Raw genomic sequence first — 22,682 nt, forward strand, 5'->3', positions numbered from 1 at the left:
TGGGGTCTTCTTAACCCTTCCCTGTAACCTCCTTGGTAAAACCAATAAGGAATAAATGGGCCGGTTGGCCATGCTCATTCCTGTCACCAAGTATTTTTTATTCATTTATGGGTGTATTTATATGCTTGGTGTTGCTGGGGTTATTATCATGTATGTGTCACATGCATGTTTCATGTCCTGTTTGTCCACAGCAGTTAGGTGTGGCGTCACCTTTGCAGGTTCATGATTATGGGACATGTCAGGCACCGCCTTCCTGAGGCGACCGTCCTTCTCTGGCTTCAGAACCTCACTGTGAGTGTATTGGGCAATCGGGGAGCTGTCAATGTCTCTCCCATAGGTGGATCTCGAACACGAGATGATGAAAGAGAACAATAGGTTACTGTCGTAACCCCGGTTCTCTGAAACATCGAGTGGAGAGATCCACCAGCTTTGCCCCGCTTGCCGCACGAGAAGCGAATATACTTACTGAGGAATAGCAGCACGCGGAGAAGTTATATGCCTAGGTAAGGGGGTGTGGCCTTACCTGGCATTGGCTGCGCGCTTCTGTCTGTCTAGCCAGACTTGGTGCAATTGGATGCTTCTGCAGAGGTCAGGTACGGATGCTCTTCCCATAGGTGGATCTCTCCACTCGATGTTTCAGAGAACCGGGGTTACGACAGTAACCTATTGTTTCCTGGTTTAGTGTTTGAGTGTCGTGTGCAAAAGATAATAAAACGTCCACTAGATGTCAGTCTCAAACAGACACTCAAAGAATAAGGCCGGTGACACACTGGATGCGTGGCGTATGCGTCTCAGCTGCGTGGCGTGTCCGTTTTTATTTCGGCTCCCATGTTAACAGGTTAGAGCTCGCACACTGCCTGCGTGACACGCGGAAAACGCGTGCATGCTAGAAATAGAACCGACGCCTATTTTTCACGCGACATGCAAGCGTCTTGGAAGCGTTTCCATGCAAAATTTAATAGGAAAAGATGTTTATATGTCATTTTGACACGAATACATATTAATACATGTCATTTTGATGTTTGAAAGTGTTTTGACAAATGCAAATATAAATGTAATGTAAAAAAATATGATCGATTTTCAAATACTGCACCTGTCAATACAGAATGAAATATTCTATAGCCTATTTTGACGTCAACACTGCCGACAATGTCTTTGCTGCAATGTCTTATGTTTATGTTTAATATGAAGTATAGGCCTTCCACAACTCTCTCCCCATATGTCGAATATATCACCGATGAGGCTTATCATATGTCACCTAGCAGCAGCAGCGCCGCGTCAGACACGCTTCTGGTGTGCAAAGACATGGAAAACGCCTCGCAAACGCCACGCAGCTGACACGCAACAGAAACGCCACGCTCACGCCACGCAGCCAGTGTGTCACCGGCCAAAACCTTACAGAGAAGCAGACAAGACAATTAAACCGCCCTGAATCTTTTCAGATGTGCTGGAAGTTGCCATTGTTGACATGGTAATTGCAATAAAAAATGCAATAAAACTGGGAAATTCGGGACAGAGAGCTGGCAGACAGTTGTGCACTGAACCCTTTGAGAGAAACAGTGAACGTGTGATGAACTCTGGTATCAGTTTGTCCAGGTAAGAGTCTATTCAGAAACCAAACAGGGTTATGATAATGTAAATGACTGTAAAACTCTATAATTTAGAGGGTGATGAAGAGGGAAGCCAGGCGAACTCCACATACTTTTATCTTTTTGGATGAAGCTGGATTCAACCTGGCAAAAACACGCCGCAGGGGAAGAAATGTGATTTGACAGAGATTTGACACATATATTGACATATATATGTTATCGTGAACACACTGTGGCTAATGAAATAATCATCTTAGAGAGTTTTAACAATTTTTTATTACAAAATATCAATGTGAGTAATAGTAATTAATCAACAACCAGAGCCGTCGCAATGGGGTAGGCAAGGTAGGCAGCTGCCTAGGGCCCCCAGCTGAAGGGGGCCCCCGAAGGCCGCACGGAGTTTAGGTTGTGTATCTGCCCTCGTCAAACAGTATCAACCACTGTAAACAAACCACCACAGTGAGACAGCGCTATCACTCTCCAGTACTGCTCCGTGAGAGGGGCCCCCCAAACTAGAGGGATTCCCCCTATGCAACGACAAACACTATGAGTGCCCTAATCACTGTAATATTGAAGTGACATCCACCGTCGCGCACCCCCCATCAGGTCCCCCACTAGCTGTCAGTGGAAGAGAAACTGTCGTTCCCACACTCAGCGCTACGCGGGCATTTAAATTGAAAAATGTCATCATGAAGCGCTCATACCCTTCAGGATTTTCCAAAAGACAGAAAGAAAGAAGAAGAGGAAAAACGCCAAAGACACAGCGGTAAATAAACCATTATTATCTCCAAATACAACTGTCTTGACGTGTTTTCACATCTCTGCGAACATAAACCAAACATCAGTGACCAAACACAACGGTAGATGTGAGCGTTGTTAGAGGGTGAAAAAGTTCAACTCACGTTAATAGTCATACACAACTTTGTTCTGTTTGCAGAATTTAAGCATAAAATACACACTAGACAACTTCTCGCCCCTTCACTGTTGTAGCTAACGTTACAGCGTTCGAAAACTTCCTTTGAGGTAAATCCTCTTGATGCACGAGCCCAGATTACGATCGCATGATATTTTTTGCCATGTATAAAGGCAAAAGCTAACGAAGTGTTGTCTACTCTTGACGGCTGTCTGCCCGCGGCTGCGGTCGGTCACGGTAAAAACTTTGTCAATTCCAAACAAAATGAGCTGGTCCTATGACTCCCATGCAGTTAGGTCCAAACAAAATAATCCATCAAGTCCGGTTACATTTTAGGTGTAACGTTACGCAGGCTATCAATTTCCGTTGCAGATGTTTCTATTCCATCTGGAGAAAAATGCCCTTTTTCCTTCGCGTTTATAATTCTATTCTTCTCCATCAACACATCACTTTGTACCATACGAAACAGGTAGTTTTGGGTATGACGTTACGCCTGTGGCATTATGGGAAGTGAAGTTCTTTTCCTGTAAAGTAAATATCGAATCCTCCAAACTTCACTTTCATGATATGCTATGAGAATAACAATAAACGTATGGCTATTCACCAAATGTTTTTTTTTTTTTTTTTTTTTTTGCTTTATTAGGTGCTTTGCTTAAATTTCTGTCTGTGCCAATTGATAATTCATGACTCTTAAAATACACCAGAATACAAGAAATCCCATCTGAATTTTAAAAAATTTCCTGAGGGAGGACTTGGGACCTCACTTCACTCTTTTGCCTAGGGCCCCCAAATATCTTGAAACGGCCCTGTCAACAACAACCATTAATAACTACTAAATACAATAACAAATAAAGAAACAATTATAAAATGTAATAATACTATATACATTTCATCCTACAGCGCAATGGTAAAAACTAATACTGAAAGACAATTCAGAGAGAAGAAGAGGAATAATGAAAATTTCAAAGAAAGGGGTAGGAAAAGGAAAAAAAAGAAAAAAAGACTAAGAAAGAAAGAAGCACAACTAAAATAAGAGGCAGAAAGTGTGAGGGACCTTGCAAGACAAAGACTGGAAAAGGCATTTTCTGAAGACCTACACTCAAAAAAGTGCTCATGGGCATTCATTGGATGCATTTGTATCATTGGATGCATTTGTATAAACAATGTATTTTTGTTTTTTTGAAGAAATGTAAATTGCCTAGGTTGTACATGTACTGATAGTGAATTTACTTGGATTAATGACTGAAATTTAAGTTTGTGGCCTGACCCCGCCTACTGCGCATGTCACTGAGAGCGGTGGAACTTTTTTGCAGTGGCTGTAAACAAGTGTCCAAATATTAAATATAATAGGATTTAAAAGTTGTTTGGCCAATATTAAACATTTGATCACACTGTAGTAAGTGTGACAACACTAGTTGTAGTAACAACAATCACCAGGCTGTTGGCGCCCTCTGCAGGCACTTGTTATAATACATTATGTACAGAAGTTGGTTATTTTTTGTGTAGCCTATATTACATTATGTTTTTAAACAGCATTGTTTACTAATTTAAACTTTAAACTTGATTAAATTATAAACTACTTTAAACTTCAAACTATTTCAATCTTCTTCAAACTTTCTGGTCCAAACTTTCTCAAGCCAACTTAAAGTTTGTCTCGACGAACTTTTTAATCTATAATTCTAAACTTCGTGAAGTGTACAAGGGACGTTTACATGGACAGACCTTCGCTCCCTCATTTTTGACAGTCTACTTCATATGTACAAAGCAGGCAGCTCCATATACCACAATGCAACACGATTGTGACGTCAACATATATTGCGTTTAATTGACCCCACCACAAACAACTCTATGATATATTAATTATTATAATTTTTTTAATAAACAACTCAAATACACCTATAGACCTTATGTAGCCCCGCCCCTTTTGAGCACTGAGCTCGTTGTCTTTTGTCTTACGGTCTGTATGTTCACAGCGATCTTGCATATATATGAATGAACGGGTCGTTTTAAAATCTTCCCGGTCTACTGACATTTGTTAAGACATCTGCTTTAAACATTACCCAGGTAGCAAACCGACGTTGGGCCAAATTCAATATTGGTTGGTTATGTTGGCCCAACCTATCTGACAGAAATACAACGTTGGGCCAACGTTGGCATGGTCAGCTGCAATGGCCCACCACTTCCCTCAAATATATGCATGCAGCATTTCATGTTTTACCATTCTTCCCAGTAAACATGGGTAAAAGAGTGTCTGGCTCCTTTTTATGACGTTGTTTCTAAGCAATACAATGCATCAAATGTGTGAAATCAGAACAATGTATTTATTAAAGATTACAAAGAAATGACAGGACATATGACAAAAGATGGTTACATAAAATAAAAACAGTAAAAATGGATAACGTTACCTCTACATTCATATTTTGTGTTAAACTGAATATGTAGCATAAGTGGGTACAATGAGTTAGGTTCAATCTCTCCTTTTTTAAAAAGTACTTTATTTATTATTAAAGTTTATGCTAAACAAGTTTACTGTATAAATACAGTATAAGTAATAACATACAAAACCAAAACAAAATATGTGCAAACCATTGCATAATGTGCAAAATATAATATATGCATTGAATGTGTAAAGTCCACGATCTTTCATAAAGTGCTGTGACACACAGTCTGCTGTAAATGTTACATCTGGTCTTAAATCAATTTTCCCTTAGGCATACACATTTTTTTTGTTTGGTTCCGGTTTCCGACCGACCCTGTCAATTTATGTGCGACCCAAATTTATTTTATGAGCTTGGGGAAGAAATAATACAAATTAAATAAATACACAAATAAAAAACTTTGAGGCAAACTATAATTTACGTTTTTGTACACGGTGCTGCGTGACGTAAGCAGGTTCCAGCTTACCACGCCCTCCCTTGGTATGAGGCTACGAGCTACCACGCTTAGTATTGCATCAGTTAGGATAGCTTTAAGTTAGCGTCAAGTTTTATCTGTATTTGAGGGTACGTAGGTGTAGGTTTGCTGGTTGCAACAGCACTGCTGGACGGCATAGCTTTCAGACTTGGAAATTAGACGCCAGTGGAGCTCAAGTGTGCAACCTGCATTTTACGCGGGATTGCTTCTGCAACGCAGTAGAGGTGGACATGGGCTTCTCCACACAGCTCGCGCTGAAAAGCGACGCAGTGCCAAACGCTGCTCCTCCTGTATGGACTCCACCACCGCAGCGGCATCTTGATGTGAGTGAGTGATAATATATATAATCACAATTTATGGTTAAGGTAAAGTTAATCCTCTGGGGTCGACAAACGCACTGGCGCATTTTGCTGGATTTTTTCCACATAGCGGCAAAATACGAATATGCCTACAGAGAGCGCGCGCTATTGACATCAACTCGATAAAACTCATTAGATGCATGTACTTTACGTCATCCACGTAATGGAAATGGGCTAACATAAATAGGCTATGTTATGAAAAAATAGAGTATCCATCGCTACTGTGATGTAGAATAGAATGACTGCTGCGCTAGTGCGCTTGACAGGGCGCATACGTGCAGAGAGCGCCGGCCGCGTGCGCACACTCACGTCAGAAGAGCTGAGGCGCGAGCTCATTCTTGCGTGATTTGGAATTACCGTTATTTTCTAACCGTCAGCCTTCTTCTAGACTTCACTTCAGTCGTTAACCCAGCCAGTCCAAGGTAATCTGCTCGATTCAATATATTGTTTTAATATATAATCACTCTGTTATCTAGTAAGGCATTGTTATGGCTTCACGTTAGCAATCTGATGTAAATGTAACCTTATAATTTAGCCAGCATAATTTACATTCAATGTAACAATGTAACGACAGCTAGCATCTACCGTTAGCCTGCTAGATTCTAACAGTTAATATAGCTAGCAAGCATTGTAGCTTTCGTAGTCTAGATTAAACAGAATCGAAATCAGCTTAAGTAACTGTAATTAACGTTAGTTATTTGTTTGGCAGCATACTAACTATGTCTGCAAACAACATTTATTCAGACAGAACACTTAAATGTCAGGCAAAGCAAAGGGCTTAAACATATGCCTGGAAAAAAACGTCCCTGCTGATGATGTGTGGTCAGATGCTGCATCTGATTGGCCCATGTCCTATGAATCAGACGAGTTAGAGACTGAGTTTAATGTTGATGATAACCTGATTGATGGATTTTGGTCAGATGCTCTGACAGAAACTGACTCAAGTGATGATGAATTTGTTGAGTCTGCAGAGTGTCTTGGGGAGGAGCTCAGAGGTTGGGCAATAGACAGCCAAATACCACAATGCCATCTAAATGGGCTGTTAGGCATCCTGAGAAAACATATCCATATCATATGATAGCTTCTCGCTTTCCGAAAGCCTGTGATTATAGTAAAAACTGTTGAAAAATTACTTTAAATTATGACTACAAAAGTATATCTTAATTATAGTTTCAAATACTTACTGAAATTGTTCCAAAAGAGAGAGCAGTGGAAGATGGCCATCTGCAGGTACCAACCAACGCCCACCAACTGCAAAGCCCCAACATTCCCAAACTGGGAGTTAGTCAACTTTTTGGACCTTTTTGGAATTTTTTATGTATTTTTTTTTTTTTTTAGTTAAATTGCTTTGTTTTGTTTACTTCAAATGTAAAGCTATTTTAAATTTCTTCAGGTTCAGGATAAGTGCAGTAAAAGGTTCAAATAAACCCCATTTCAGACTGCTATTAGTATAATAAAAACATTGTCAAACGAGCTTTTTTTGCTGTTTTTGACCATAGATGGTCAAGATGTTGTAAAATATAACAAATAACAATTTCCCTGGGTCATAATCGTATGGAAAAATGTGTCCATTTGTCTTTGTGAGTTGTTTACATCAAAAGTTATGGCACTTTATATCACATTAGATTTTTTGGGTTTGGTGCAAAGGGTTAAAAATAAAGCATTTTGGACATTATTTCAGCTTGGTACCCAATTTAATCTTAAAATAGACACTTGAAAGATAAAGAAATAACAGGTTGTGAAAAAAAAATCACCCTATGCACTTGAGAAAACTAAAATATAGTTGATCCTCTACACATCTTTGGCCATTTTTTGCTATTTTTGTCCAGAAATAGGGTCAATATGTTGTCAAATGTCAAAAATAACCATTCCATTAAATTCCTGGGGTCAGAATTGTATGGGAAAATGTGTTAATTTGTCTCTGTATGTTGTTTACTTAAAATGTTATGCCACTTTCTATATAATTTTTTGATTTTACGGGTTCCGGTCGGGTGCAGCAAAGGGTTAAAAATGAAGCCTTTGGGACAGTATTTCAGCTTGGTACCTGGCAGATTCTGAAAATAGACACTTTAAGGATTTAAAAAAATCAGGTGGCATAAAAAAAGCCGGGGGGTGCGCGTGGAGCCCTATTTCCATCTAGACTATTATGCTTCTTCATTTTAGTTGGAAAAGGACAGGGCTACGTCTACCTCCATTAGAGCTGAAGAAAGCCTGTCCAAGGCCTCAGGATTCCCAAGAAACGGCAACCTCACACCCACAACCTCAGCCTAATGATGTGAATATTTCTACTTTAAACATCATATCATAATGTTCCTGGACATATTAAAATCTCACTTGTTTGCTGCCACTATGGAAGTAAAATAATGTCAAATGTTTTTGAAATAAAAAGCCTGTTGAATTGCACTACTTGAAAAAAATAGGCATTGCATTAACCATGCTTGCATTTTAATGCATTGTATTTTTAGGACTTACATTTTTATGGGCTGAAATTCAACATGGTTGAATATTTAAGCTGTGAATATTTCAATTAAAAACATTTCAAACACCTTATCATTATTAAAAATTAAATAATCCATATTCACCATTCATATTTCACTTCTAAAATATTCAAACTGTTTAAAAATACAACCTATAATATTCAACAGGCAATTTTCAGTCCATTTTATTTCGCTTTGCAAATTCGCTTCCACAAATTCAGTGGTTCAAATTCGATAGTAAATTCAACATTGACGTCCAGGAACTGCAGGAAAAGCAGTAGATTGCCGAGCATACTCTCCATCTGCTGTTAGTCAACCTCACCATCAGATGGTGCAAAAACGCTTGTTGTTGGCGAAGACATTCATTCATAAAATGAAAATGATTATCTGTGTCAGATTATCTGTGCGGAAAAGATGATAAACACACAAAAGCTGTGTTTATGTTTCATTCAATAACTTCATTGTTACTCTCCCTGTGTAGCCTACATGTCATCAGCTTTCTCTACCATGAACAGGATTATAATCGGAATAACGTTAGTGTAGGCCTATGTAAATCGCAAAAAGATGAATCGCGTTCTGTAAATGAATGAAGGGTACATATTTGTAAAGATATGTACCCTTCAGGTTCTCAGAATTTGCGTTTGAATACCGCGAATGAATGTTTGCCTGTTTGAAACAGAATGTTTGCCTGTTTGACCTAAATATGAATCGCGTGTCTGTGTGTGAAAGAATAAACCGCTTTAATCAACTAAAATGCTTGGCTATACTGAGATGAGTAAAAATCGACTGAAATATGTTGAAATAAAATGTCTGTATAAGCAACATATTAAACTGCAAATTAACATTTATATGCCCTAATATTTCATAAAAACAACGTTATAGTCAGGCGAAATATGAAAGACAACATTTTGTTGACTAGATTTGGGTACAGTTTTTACTGTAGAATATACTGCCACATCAATATATATATATATATATATATATATATATATATATATATATATATATATATATATATATATATATATATATATATATATATACTATTTTTGTCAAAAATAAAGTCATCAACTAAGATGTTATATGTTCCAATGTTGGCTATATTCAAACTAATGAATACATATGATAAAATGTAGGCCTATAATCATTTTTATTTTTTTTTTACAAAGAAAGAGTACACTTGAAATATTGTTGAAATTGTAATTATTGTTGTAATTGTAATTGTAATTGACCATGGTATTACTGTGCTCAATTGGCCTGCCAACTCTCCTGACCTGAACCCCATAGAGAATCTGTGGGATATTGTGAAGAGAAAGTTGAGAGACGCAAGACCCAACACTCTGGATGAGCTTAAGGCCGCTATCGAAGCATCCTGGGCCTCCATAACACCTCAGCAGTGCCACAGGCTGATTGCCTCCATGCCACGCCGCATTGAAGCAGTCATTTCTGCAAAAGGATTCCCGACCAAGTATTGAGTGCATAACTGAACATAATTATTTGAAGGTTGACTTTTTTTGTATTAAAAACACTTTTCTTTTATTGGTCGGATGAAATATGCTAATTTATTGAGATAGGAATTTTGGGTTTTCATGAGCTGTATGCCAAAATCATCAGTATTAAAACAATAAAAGACCTGAAATATTTCAGTTGGTGTGCAATGAATCTAAAATATATGAAAGTTTAATTTTTATCATTACATTATGGAAAATAATGAACTTTATCACAATATGCTAATTTATTGAGAAGGGCCTGTATATATATATATATATAAACACACTACCAAATTGGTTCACAGTTGGAAGCATCACAATTTTTTTTATTTTTCCACAAATTGTGCTTGCAAATTGTATAATATCCAAGGTAAACATGTCTAGTAATTGTGCAGTTAATTCTCTATTGTACAGTAAAAACTTTAGAATCTATTTAAAACTAGTCAACGTCTTTCAAAACTAAAGTATACATTTTATCATACGTATTTCAAAGTAAAGGATTCATTAGTTAGTTGATGACTTTATTTTTGACAAAACACATAGGCTACAGTATATATTCCTCATCTCAGTATAGCAATAGAGTTTGCTAAAAGCTGTTCATTCAATACAGCAGTATTTGAAAATCGATAATATTTTGTAAAATTACATTTATATTTGCATTTATGTCAAAACCTAGACACTTTTAAACATCAAAATGACATTTATTAATATGTATTCGTGTCAAAATGACATATAAACAGATTTTCCTATTCAATTTTGCATGGAAACGCTTCCAAGACGCTTGCGTGTCGCGTGAAAAATAGGCGTCGGTTCTATTTCTAGCATGCACGCGTATGCCGCGCCTGAGACACGCGTCCCACGCAGGCAGTGTGCAAGCTCTAAACTGTTAACATGGGAGCTGAAATAAAAACGGACACGCCACGCAGCTGAGACGCTTTACACTGCACACGTGTGCGGTGCATTACGTCTGCGACAAGGTTTTATTCCGTCCTCCACGTGGTGCCAACTCACACCAGGAGCATTTCAGAAGCGGAGTGACTGGATGCGCGAGACCATGTGATTTGCCTGTCCGACGTAGTTTTTCTTGATTTTTGGGTTTCTACCATTCAGTCTATGGTTTCTACCAAGGATATTGGTGTGTAATACGTTAGGGAGTTTGCACAGGGTGTTTATTTTGAATTTGACAATGTTTTTTTTTACTTTTATTTTGTATTTCCGGTGCGACTTGGACGCGCGTCCATCAGAAATAGACTAGGCGCCTATATTTAGCGAAGCGGCGTGGAGAGTGTGTCCAGTGTGTCACCGGCCTTATCCAGCTGATGTGGGCGTTTCACAGGTTTGTATGGATCGCCTCACATTTGCGTTTGAATAGCGCGCTGTCTCCGTGGGCGGAGTCACATTAAAACTTAATTAGCTGAGATGAGAACGACTAACATCTCTCTCTTTACATATATATTACATAAACTGTGAATATTTGTTTTTTATAAAAAATAATTACAATTACAACAATAAATTCATTTAAAAGAAGAGAATTCAAGCTTCATGCCTGTGTGTCTGTATGTCTGTTTGACTGAGTATTCGCTGAGTTACAGTTCATTTTCGGACGCGTTTCAGAATGGACTTCACTGACGGAGAGTAGGCAGAACTCGCATCATGTGTATTTTTCTTTATTTGGCGAAAAGCACAACACTTTGTTTTTATTATGAGTATACACAAAAAAAATACACACTAAACAGGATCGATTGATGTACAACACAAGCATATAAGATAAAAATTAATATATTTTTTTATTTTTATTTTTGAGTTTGCGCTCATGCTCCATCTACATGGTCCAAAGGCATACAAATACCTCAGAGAGACTCGACATTTTCTCCTCCCACATCCACATACAATACAAAGGTAGGCTTAATGTTGTCCGAATTGAATTTTTGGAAATTACTGATGCAAACACGTTAAAAAGCTTCTACTCAATTTTTTTTACAGGTGGCTGCGTTCGGTGGATGCCAAATCTGGCCTGAACAAGATGATGCTGGATATGCTGGAGAGAAGATGCCAGGGAGACCAGGCTAAATATGGATGTGTTTCACTCATGTTGGTTGCCATGTCCATCAGAAAACATGTGCAATATAATCCACATACACAGTCAATGTCTCACATACAGTGAGACTGATGTTGCTACTGTGTCACAGTGTCTGGTTTGTGTTCCCTGGGTAAACACTAGAGGTCCCCTTCCCTCACGGTGTCACTCACTCATGAACTGCAATTCCCACAATCCCGTCTGTACTCATCACTGTTCATTGCACCCAGCTGTTCCCCATTATCAGTGTTAGTTTCTGTGTGTATAAAACCCTGTCTGTGTTAGTGTTAGTCCTTGTTTAGTTCACACCACTTCCTGAGGTCAGTCTTGTGTGTTCCTGTTTGTTTCTTGTTTTTGGATTACTTCTATGGATTTTGACCTATTGCCTGGACTGGATGTACGAATACGGATTACCCTTAAATAAAAGCTGCATTATTGGATCTACTTTTGTCTTCGTGTGTGCGATCGTGACATACTGAGGCTCTTGTGTTCATGGTGGTTGGCCTACAAGGACATTGGAAGGCTCCCATTGCTTACTTCCTGACCAAGTCTCTCCCTCCAGAAACACAAAGGGTCTTTCTCAGTCATGCTTTGGAGGAGCTGCAAGCACGGGGCATTAGGGTGGTATGTGTATCAATGGATGGTCATGCCTCCAATGTCAGCATGTACAACCAACTTGGGTGTGAGCTGAAGGGAGACCCACGAGAGCCGCTTCAAACCAGTTTCTCGCATCCGGTGACTGGTGAGAAAGTATTTGTAATGATGGACGCTTGCCACATGCTCAAGTTGGCACGTAATATGTTGCAGGTAAATAATGATTGTTATAGACCTATTTGTACAAGTTATGCCTCTGCTGCTAAAAGTTATATCTAAATATTGTTGTCTGTCCATTTGCACAGTTATGGCTGGACGTGATGATCAACATTTTGCTGTTTGTACTTGTTTGAGCAGTGACTAGGGTTGGGTATTGGTTAGGTTTTATCCGATACCAGTACCTACTCGGTATTTTTCAAACGGTTCCGGTGCTTAAACGGTTCTTGAAACGGTACTTAAGAAAACTAAACCGCACACACTTTATCAAAAAATAATACCTCTGTGTGTGTGTGTGTGTGTGTGTGTGTGTGTGTGTGTGTGTGTGTGTGTGTCATCTGATTAAATGAAAAATTGTGCCCTTTAAAAGGCTACTGATGTAGCACAAAACACTTGAGTTAAGATCAAAATTTTGTCTTCTCATATTATGACTTTTACAAAACAGAGAAATATCTGACACTGAGCAGAAATATTTAACACACAGTATAGCCATATAAATATACTTGATATTGATATACTTCATACTTGATATTCAAGATTTGCAGTTGGCATTAAAATACTAGACTTACCCGAAGAGGAACACTGGTGGCAGCTGAACTTGAACTTTACTCAAGCGTGTCAGAGGTTTTGGGTTCTAATCCGCATTCATAGTTTATTTATTTATTTATTTATTTATTTAAACCGATTATGCTCCTCAGTGGTTGTATATCAAGCAGGGACACTTTGTGTCCATATTTTGAGATTTCACCAGAACGAATAGATATGAGGCGCCGTCTAGGGCTTAAATCAAACTTCATTCACGCACATATGAAACCCTTGCATACACATGTACTAGGTAGTCACACATACATAGCTACTGAATGCTCAAACTAATACATATGAAATGCACAACTTCTAAAGTCGCTCACGCACACACACGCAAACTACACACACGAGACGCGCGGAACTCTCCGCGCACATACTCATCTGAGACGGGAGCACACACACACACACACACACACACACAAACTCTCCGCGCACATACTCATCTGAGACGCGAGCACGCACACACAAACTCTCCGCCCACATAATCATATAGACGGCGCCTCATAAATAGATCGATCTCCGCAACGTATTGAAGCGCGCGTCCGAGTGAAGCCAAGTGTGTGCGCGAGCCAAGAGAAAACACTGTATCCGCGCCACTGATCGCAGCTGCAACGAGCACTTTGATCACTTGATTTAAAAAACACATTTCAGCGCTAGATCTCTTATTTAACAAACGAACTAAATGAATGCTCTGCTGGTTAACTGGAGATGTTTTATTATTGGATCATTCGTGCCGCGAGATGTTTTATAGGGGGCGTTAAAAAACGTCAGGCACCGAAATCAGGCACCGAAAGTTTCGTTCTTATTCGGTCTGGTTACTACCGTTTACGTCGGAACCGGTTCCCTATTGGAACCGAGTTTCGGTACCCAACCCTAGCAGTGACTGATTCTTACTCTGCAGGCATACAGTCCAATTGCAACGACCACCGGACAGATCAATTGGAGGTACATCAATCATCTCAATGATGGGCAAAAAAAAGATGGACTGCATGCTGCCAATAAAATTACAGACAAACATGTCTACTTTGAAAACCACAAGATGAGGGTGTTCTGGGCTGCACAGACACTGAGTTGCTCCGTGTCAGTGGCTCTCCACACAATGAGGCATCTTGGGTACTCTCAGTTTAAGGACTGTGAGGCAACAGCACAATTCATTGAGGTAATACAATTAGTGATTATAGAACCAAGTACATGTTTTTATTTTTATTTTTTTATAATTCATCAGAGTGGTAAAGCTCTGTGAAATTTGCTATAGTACAAAGCATACCTATGGAAAGGAAGTCAAGTAAATATTAATACTTGCATGTTTACTCATTGAGCATAACGTTTAGAAATATTGAGAATAGCAGAGGGCCTAACACAGATCCTTGCGGCACTTTTCCCCATTTAAACAGACAAAATGGTAGCGGTCTGATAAGTATGATCTAAACCAGCTTAATGCCTGTCCATGCACACCAGTGTAGTTTTGTAGTCGATCTAAGAGTATTTTGTGATCTATAGTGTCAAATGCAGCGCTAAGATCGAGTAAAACTAGTATTGAGATACAGCCTTGGTCAGAAGCTAGAAGTAAATCATTTGTAATTTTAACGAGCGCAGTTTCTGTGCTATAATGCGGCCTGAATCCTGACTTAAATTTTTCATAGATATCATTTTCTTGCAAGATAGAGCGGACACAACTTTTTCTAGTATTTTAGACATAAATGGAAGATTTAAAAAATGGGTCTGTAATTTGCTAGGTTATTATGATCTAATTGTGGTTTCTTAATGAGAGGTTTTATAACTGCCAACTTGAATATTCTTGGAACATGACCTAAAGATAAAGATGAGTTAATAATATTGAGAAGAGGCTCTTCCACTACAGGTAACACTTCTTTCAGTAGTTTAGTGGGTATTGGATCTAATAAACATGTTGTTGGTTTAGATGCAATGATAAGTTTATTTAGCTCTTCCTGTCCTATAGTTGTAAAGCGGTGTAGTTGTTCTTGAGGGGCGATAATTGAGGCTGAATCATAAGACACCATTAACGATTGTACATTTACAATTGTGTTTCTGATGCTTTCTATTTTCTCAGTGAAGAAATTCATAAAATCATTACTACTACACTGTAACGGAATATTTTTCTCAGGTGATGTCTGTTTATTTGTTAGTCTAGCCACGGTGTTAGATAAAAACCTTGGATTATTTTGGTTATTTTCTATTAGTTTGCGGAGATGCTCAGCCCTGGCTGCTTTTAGGGCCTTTTTATAATGTGACATACTGTCTTTCCACGTGATTTTAAAGACCTCTAAATTAGTTTGTTTCCATTTACGCTCTAAATTATGAGTTTCTCTCTTGATAACATGCGTAGCACTGTTGTACCATGGTGCTTTAGTTTTCTCTCTAACCTTTTTTAATCTAATTGGTGCAACAATGTCTAATGTACTAGAGAAAATGGTGTTCATAGTGCTAGTCATTTCCTCTAATTCATCTGTTTGTTTGGGTTCACTGAGCAGCTGAGATAGATCAGGTAAGCTATTTGAGAATCTATCTATAGTGGTTGGAAGGATTGTTCTGCCTGATCGATAATGTGGCGCAACATAACAAATTTCAGCAGTACATAGTATGCAAGTTACCATGTAATGATCAGTGACATTATCACTTTGCGGTATAATATCTATATCGGTTGGATTGGTTTCATGTTATATAATTAAATCTAGTGTATGATTAAGATGATGAGTGGGACCAGTGACGTTTTGCTTGACCCCAAAGGAGTTTAATAAATCAATTAATTCTTTATCGACATTGACCAATAGATCTGAGAGAAAGTCTGCAAACTCTTTTAGGAAATCATAAGCATAGGGCCCTGGAGGTCTATATACAGTAGCCAAGGCTAGAGATAATAGGGATTTCTTTTTTTCATCTAGGAGCGTAATATTTAGCACAAGTACTTCAAATGAATTAAACCTGTGACCTGTTTTCTGAGTAACATTACGAAAATCTCTATAGATTGTTGCAACACCGCCGCCACGACCAATCAGATGGGGCTCATGCTTATAACAGTATCCTGGTGGAGTAGACTCATTAAGACCGAAATAATCATTCGGTCTAAGCCAGGTTTCAGTAAGGCAAAGTACATCGAAACTATTACCTGTGACCATTTTATTTACAATAACTGCCTTAGGTGTGAGCGATTTAATGTTTAGAAGACCTAGCTTTAGAAAGTGTTTTTGTTCACTAATATTGAGATTTTCTGGTTTAATCACAATTAGATTTTTCCTAGATCCTACAGTAGATTTAATGTTTGACCTCACTAAACGAGGAATAGACAAAGTTTCTATATAATGTTCTACATTGGTACTTATATCAATTAATTTGGGACAGCAAACACTGTGATTTGGACTTTGACTTACTAGTCATATGGTGTGTAACGCCTTGGAGATGTTGTCCGACAGAAGAGCCGCTCCGATTCTGTATGTATTACACATCAACTTTATGCAGGTGTCAGAAAGATGGTTTGTATGTTGATATGTTGTTCTTTTGTTTAAATGTTTTTTTTTAATGCAGCTTTGTTTCTGTTGGAATTATCTTGTATTCAGTGTGTTTCAGGATCTAGATGTTTCTAAATGGTATGTATTACACAACATCAAGTACATGTAGGGTAGGACAAAATGGTAGGTATTGCATGTGGTGTTCTTAAGTTCTCCCAGTTCTACAATTACATTGTTCCAAGATATTGTTCCATTGTCTACAAGTATACTATATAGTGTTTTACGGTGTGTACTTTACTCTTAACACCTTTTACCTATTTATTTATTATTCTTAGGTAAGGTAAAGAAAGTCAAATCTGACCTAAACCGTAAGCATTCAAAAGGTACTTAAAATTTGGTCAGAAGACTCCTCTGTGGTATGCTCTCATTAAAAGTCTTCCAGCATCATAAATCTCAGAAGGCAGATTTTGTAATCAATTAAATTTCTTTTTATAATAAACAAAAGTATAAAGGCAAATAGAACTTCATTGTTTAAGTATAAAATACAATAATCACGTTTTAAATCAAAGGTGTAGTAAGCTCTGGGCTTCTTATCTTCTGCTTGGGGTTTCTTGTCCTCAGCTCTGGGCTTCTAGGCGTCGGGGGCACTGGCGTATCAGTATCCCAAGAGGCAAACAGTTCGTCAGTCTTTTATACTTCTGTTGTTTACAACAGGCGTTAGGTTGGTACTCCTTCAAAGTTTCCCAGATCCTTCTCCAGGCAGGTGCAAGCGGTCCACCATTTCATGTCCTTGAACTCCAGTAAACTCAACTAAGATGGCTGAGTTCATTTACAGTTCTAGGAGTCTAGCGCACACACATAAGCACACTTTTCTGCTCCTCTTAACATGGGTTGGCACAGTCACATATACATACATAACCAATTACTGTACATCTATGCCAAAACAATATAAGCCATCTTTTACAAACAAAATAAATAATAACATTGAATGCAATCCAATACACTGGCTAAATATGTGTAACAAAAAGGCATCTACAATAAACAAGGAGGCAGGTAATTGCATTTCCTTGATATTATACAACAATAGTTAAACAAGAAACTGATCCCATTCCTAATATATCCGCCCTGGTAGCTGTTTCACATGGTGCTTTCTTGGGGTGTCTTCTTTCGCCATGATCAGAGTAATACAGCTTTTTTCTTTTGCAGGTACTTGTCGATCATTGGATTTGTCATCAATATCGACACGTTGATGCTGATGATTCCTGAACTGCTCAGAGGTATGTGCTCACCTACAGGTTCAGCCAGGATCACTTGGAGCCCCTATTTAATTCAATCAGAGCGTCAGGTAGGGTTGGTGTTCTTTTAATTACAGTAAATTCTGAAAATATACCTAATGAATATCTTTGTCTTGTGAGTAATGTATGTATTGTGTGCCTGTTTTCCTTACAAGGCGGCTAGAATAACAATCCATCGGCATGCCAGTTCCAGGCAATCTTCCGCCGTCCGATGGTTCGGTGTGGTGTCTCACCTGGTGAGACAGGCAATGTGGCAGCATAAGATCACACTGTGTCCCTGTCTGCTGTGGAGATGTCCTCTGCTGAAACTGCTGAAGAGCACCCATCTCCATTCGCCAACATTTCGGCCCTTGTGTGTGACCACAGTTATCTCTCCACTCGGTTTGGTGGTCTGGTGGAAAATGCTCTGGTCTACATAGCAGCGTTTGTAGTCCGGCAGATTCTTCGAAAGCTGTCCTGTGATGTGTGCCGTGCAAGCTTGGTCAGAGATGCTAGACCAGCTTCATTTGACAAGAGCTACCACCTTCTAGCCCTGAAAAACAACGGCGGCCTAGTGATTCCATCATAGGGCACAGTGAAGGTTTGATTCTATTATCTTGTTTTTTTTAATCTTTCAATCTTTGTATATTAAGGTTACTTTGTTCTTATTTTCTCTGTTCTGTGAAGTGTATTTGAGTACTGTGTAAAGCGCTATATAAATATGTATTATTTTTATTATTATTATAAGGTGCTGAGAGCTGCAGAGAGGGTGATCCGCCAAGCTTCAACAATACAAGCTCCTAAGGTGTCAACAGTCACGCACGTTGTGAGGAAGGAGATTGGAACAGAGGATGTTTTCCTTCTTGGGGAGCACATTGAGGAGACCCAGTTTGGCATCGACAACCATCAGTCTGACTTGTTGTCATTGGTTGTGTCTGTGTTTTTAAAGATGTAGCGACAATGCGTAGAAAACCAACCACAAAATAATCTTCTTCCAGAATATTAATTCAAACAGAATATTAATTCAAGATTTGGTCAGGACTTCCATCCTCATCCATCTTGTCACGGGATCCAGGCACCGACCAGGCTGACTAATTACAGCCCCAGCACTAACACATAACTGGTCAAAGCTAGCTTTGTTGCCAAATTACTGATTGGTTAAGAGAAAGACAGAGACCAAGGTCTCACACAAGAGTCCTCACATTCCAGATTCAAATTACCCAACCATGAATCATTCACAGTCTCCAGAAAGTCTGCTAACCAAAGACTTTTATTGGTTAACTGAAGGAAGAACTGGTCAACGTTTGATAGTTTTGTAAGACGGATCGATACCAGCAGATACTGAACCCCCACAACATTCCTGAACCCCTCCTCCTTAAGACCTCTGAACGAACAAACAGAGTTCTGTCTCTTCAAACCAGAGAACTGATTTTTTACCAATAACTATACATAAAATCATTCAAGAACAATTTTCAATGGACTTATGATCAGACATCACGCAATTACAGAATTCTATGTTGGTTTACGTGTGTGGTTTCACCTGTGTGTGTTTTAATATGCTTTAATCCCATATAATTCATGCAATTGTTATAATTATTAGAGGTGTGAATGAAAGTGTGTTGTGTTTCATATCAGTATGATCGTATGCTTTTGATTCAAAAGATGGCTGGAATTAAATCTGTGTAAAATGTTTCATATTCTGATAATTAGAAATCATGCCTAAACTGTGCATCTGGTCTTTTAGTTTCATTAGAGAAACCCCCCAGGGAAGACATGATTTATGACTTTGCAAACAAAGCAACAATCAGGACTTCATTGGTAGGGTAACAAACCTTTTTTGTTTTAAAATCCCTTTAAAAACCAGCGCAGAGCGTTGGGGGGGGGTTGGAGTTCGCTCTCTAAGTTCGTTCAAAATGTTCTGATACAGAAGAGCTCTCAACGAGTGCAGAACAAAGACGGAGACGGCAGACGATGGTTTTAGTAACCATGTAACGTTAACAGACGAGCAGATCAACCCAAATTAAGATCAGATGGGTTAGATTCAATTCCAGTCATCTAGCTGCTTTCCGTATCTTATTTTCTTTCTTTCTTTTGTGTTATTCTTCTTTTCCGATTGAAAGTCTCGGTTTTAAGTTAAGTTTTGCTGCAAAGTTTCGTTCCACGATTCACGGCTGCAACGCACGCTTCCAACTTCAAAGACGCATCAACCATCAGCAACCGCCAGCCACCACGTGACAGGTTCTCGCCCCATCTATCCAGGCACGAGGAGACCATAACCAACGAACGAACCCTGACGCTGACCAAAGGAATTCCCAAAAGGAACGCAAAAGCAAAGACGTAAGTAGACTACCTCCAGACTAAAATCTTAACTGGTGTTTTGATAAATGTAATAACCTGTCTAAGAAACGATAGAAGGGTCAAATTAATGATTGATGGTTCGTTCAGGTCATGTCTTACAAGTGCATATAGGAATTTGGAATTTCCTTCCTCTTACCCTTAAACTCATTCTTCCCAAACTCATTCTTCTTTTTTGTATTTCTTTATTGTGTATTTCTTTTCTTTCTTTCTTTCTTTCTTTCTGTAACTTCTTTATGAATGTGTGTGTATGCGTGTGCGTGGGTTTGTGTTAGATATTTTAGATAATTAGCTTTGTGTGTTAGTATATAATCAATAAAGTATTGTTCGTATTTGAAAAGATATTGCTTGTGTGTGTGCTTATCAAATTTATTGTCTTAAACTTCGATCTAAATTACCTATGCTTTTACCCGTGATTATTTCTTAATTTATTGTTAGCTGGGGATTAATTCTTTCTTGGCCAGGAAGATATTATATTTCCTAGAGTTAATAATTGTTTATGCTTTCTGTTCATTGGATAAACTGATAAAATGATCATACTATTGATTATGCTACGGTAAATTCTGAAAATAATTAAAATATTAATTATTGATCATAATCCGTTATGAATAATAAATTATATTTATATGTGGGCGTATAAACGCTACAAAGAGAAGGCTCCACCATTTTGCCAGACTCGCCTCTCTTGAACTACAGAAAGGGAGCATGAGAAAGAAGCTCTGCAAAACAGTCCTCTTTCAGGGGTTTTATTTAGTGATGGGCAGTCCGGCTCTTTTTCGTGAGCCGGCTCATTTTACTCGGCTCACGGAAAAGAGCCGGCTCTTTTTGACTCACAAACGGCTCTTTAAAAAATATATGTTTTAATTCGCTGAAAGACCTCCACACAACTGTGCAACGTGAATATTCACATTTTTAATTGTCCATAACAACCCAAAAACTAGCCTGCTTGCCTTGCACATCTAATTAATGGGCAAAGTTATGACTGACTATTTTTCTTACCTTCTTTTTTTACTTTTTAATGTGGATATTATTGAGCTTGTAGAAGTTTAGCTCTTGCGTTCTTCTGAACATCTTGCACTGCAATTGCCCGATGTCATTTCTGAGTCATATCAGACTATATTTTAAATGCATATTCCACAGTGGTAGTAGGCTACGATTGGCTGTTTTAAAATATAATTAATATCGAAACAAAATAACAAAATAACCTAGGACTCATCTAAGATAAGTTTAGGCCTCCTCCAATAGTACTGACAGCTGGGCATAGCTTGCAGGTTTGCTTGCAGGTTTGCTTGCATGAAAAAACTTTTTTCATTTGATTGGTTCAACCGCCACCCGCCCGAATTTAATTAAAATATTATTTTTCGTCACGTCATCCGCCTGATCCGCGGTTTATCCGCATCTCTAGTGTGTGTGTAAGTTTGCTCGGCCCTCCCTCATGCAGTTTAATTGGTTGACATCGCGTGTATGATTGACAGGAACAGAATGTGAGGCTGATCAGACAGTCGAAACAAATGTGTGTGCGCCTTTAGGCCTATATAATTATGTTTTTGTTGGTTTTTGAATTAGTCAATTATTTTAAATGCATTTAAAATCATTCATTATTTCATTATTAGCCAACATAATGATTTAAATTCTATAGGCTATATTTTTAAAAATAGAGTCGGCTCTTCAGATATGCGAGCCGGCTCCCGTCGTTCACCTACAAGAGCCGGCTCTTAGATCCGGCTCATTCGCGAACGACCCATCACTAGTTTTATTGTGTTTGTGTTTGTGTGTGAGAGAGAGAGAGAGAGAGTGTGTGTGTGTGTGTGTGTCTGAGGTCTTGCCAGCAGAAGTTCCAGTCGTCGCTGTCCATCACCTGGATCCATCCTCTCTTCTCAAAGTTATTGATCAGCACCGATTTCTCGATGTCCGTCACCCACTTCACCTTCCCAGCCATCGCACACACACTCCTGAGAAACACACGTCACTTCGGTCTCAGAGACACTGAACCACGACAGCTCAAAACACTCATGAAAGAGGAGCAGCTCAATCACTGTGAGATTATTAATGGTATTCGGCTGGAAAAAAAATAATAATAAGATCCCATTAGATAACATCACTTTTAGTAACTAAAAAAACTGTTAGGTTCGTGTCAGCTCAGGTCCAATAATGAATAAATAATGTTAACAGATGCAACTGTTGATTTAAAATGTATTAGTAAATGTTAAACATAACATGCACTAAGATTTTGAACATTATATTTATTGAATTTTTAACAAAACAAGCAAGTGATACATTTGACATAAACTTAATATTTCACAACCTAATCCCCAAAGTAAATAGAAAAAAACAAAAAACAAAAAAAAAACACATAACAGAGTAACAAAGACA

Source organism: Abramis brama, assembly GCF_963993115.1.
Source record: "Abramis brama genome assembly, chromosome: 4".
NCBI classification, from domain to species: Eukaryota; Metazoa; Chordata; class Actinopteri; order Cypriniformes; family Leuciscidae; genus Abramis; species Abramis brama.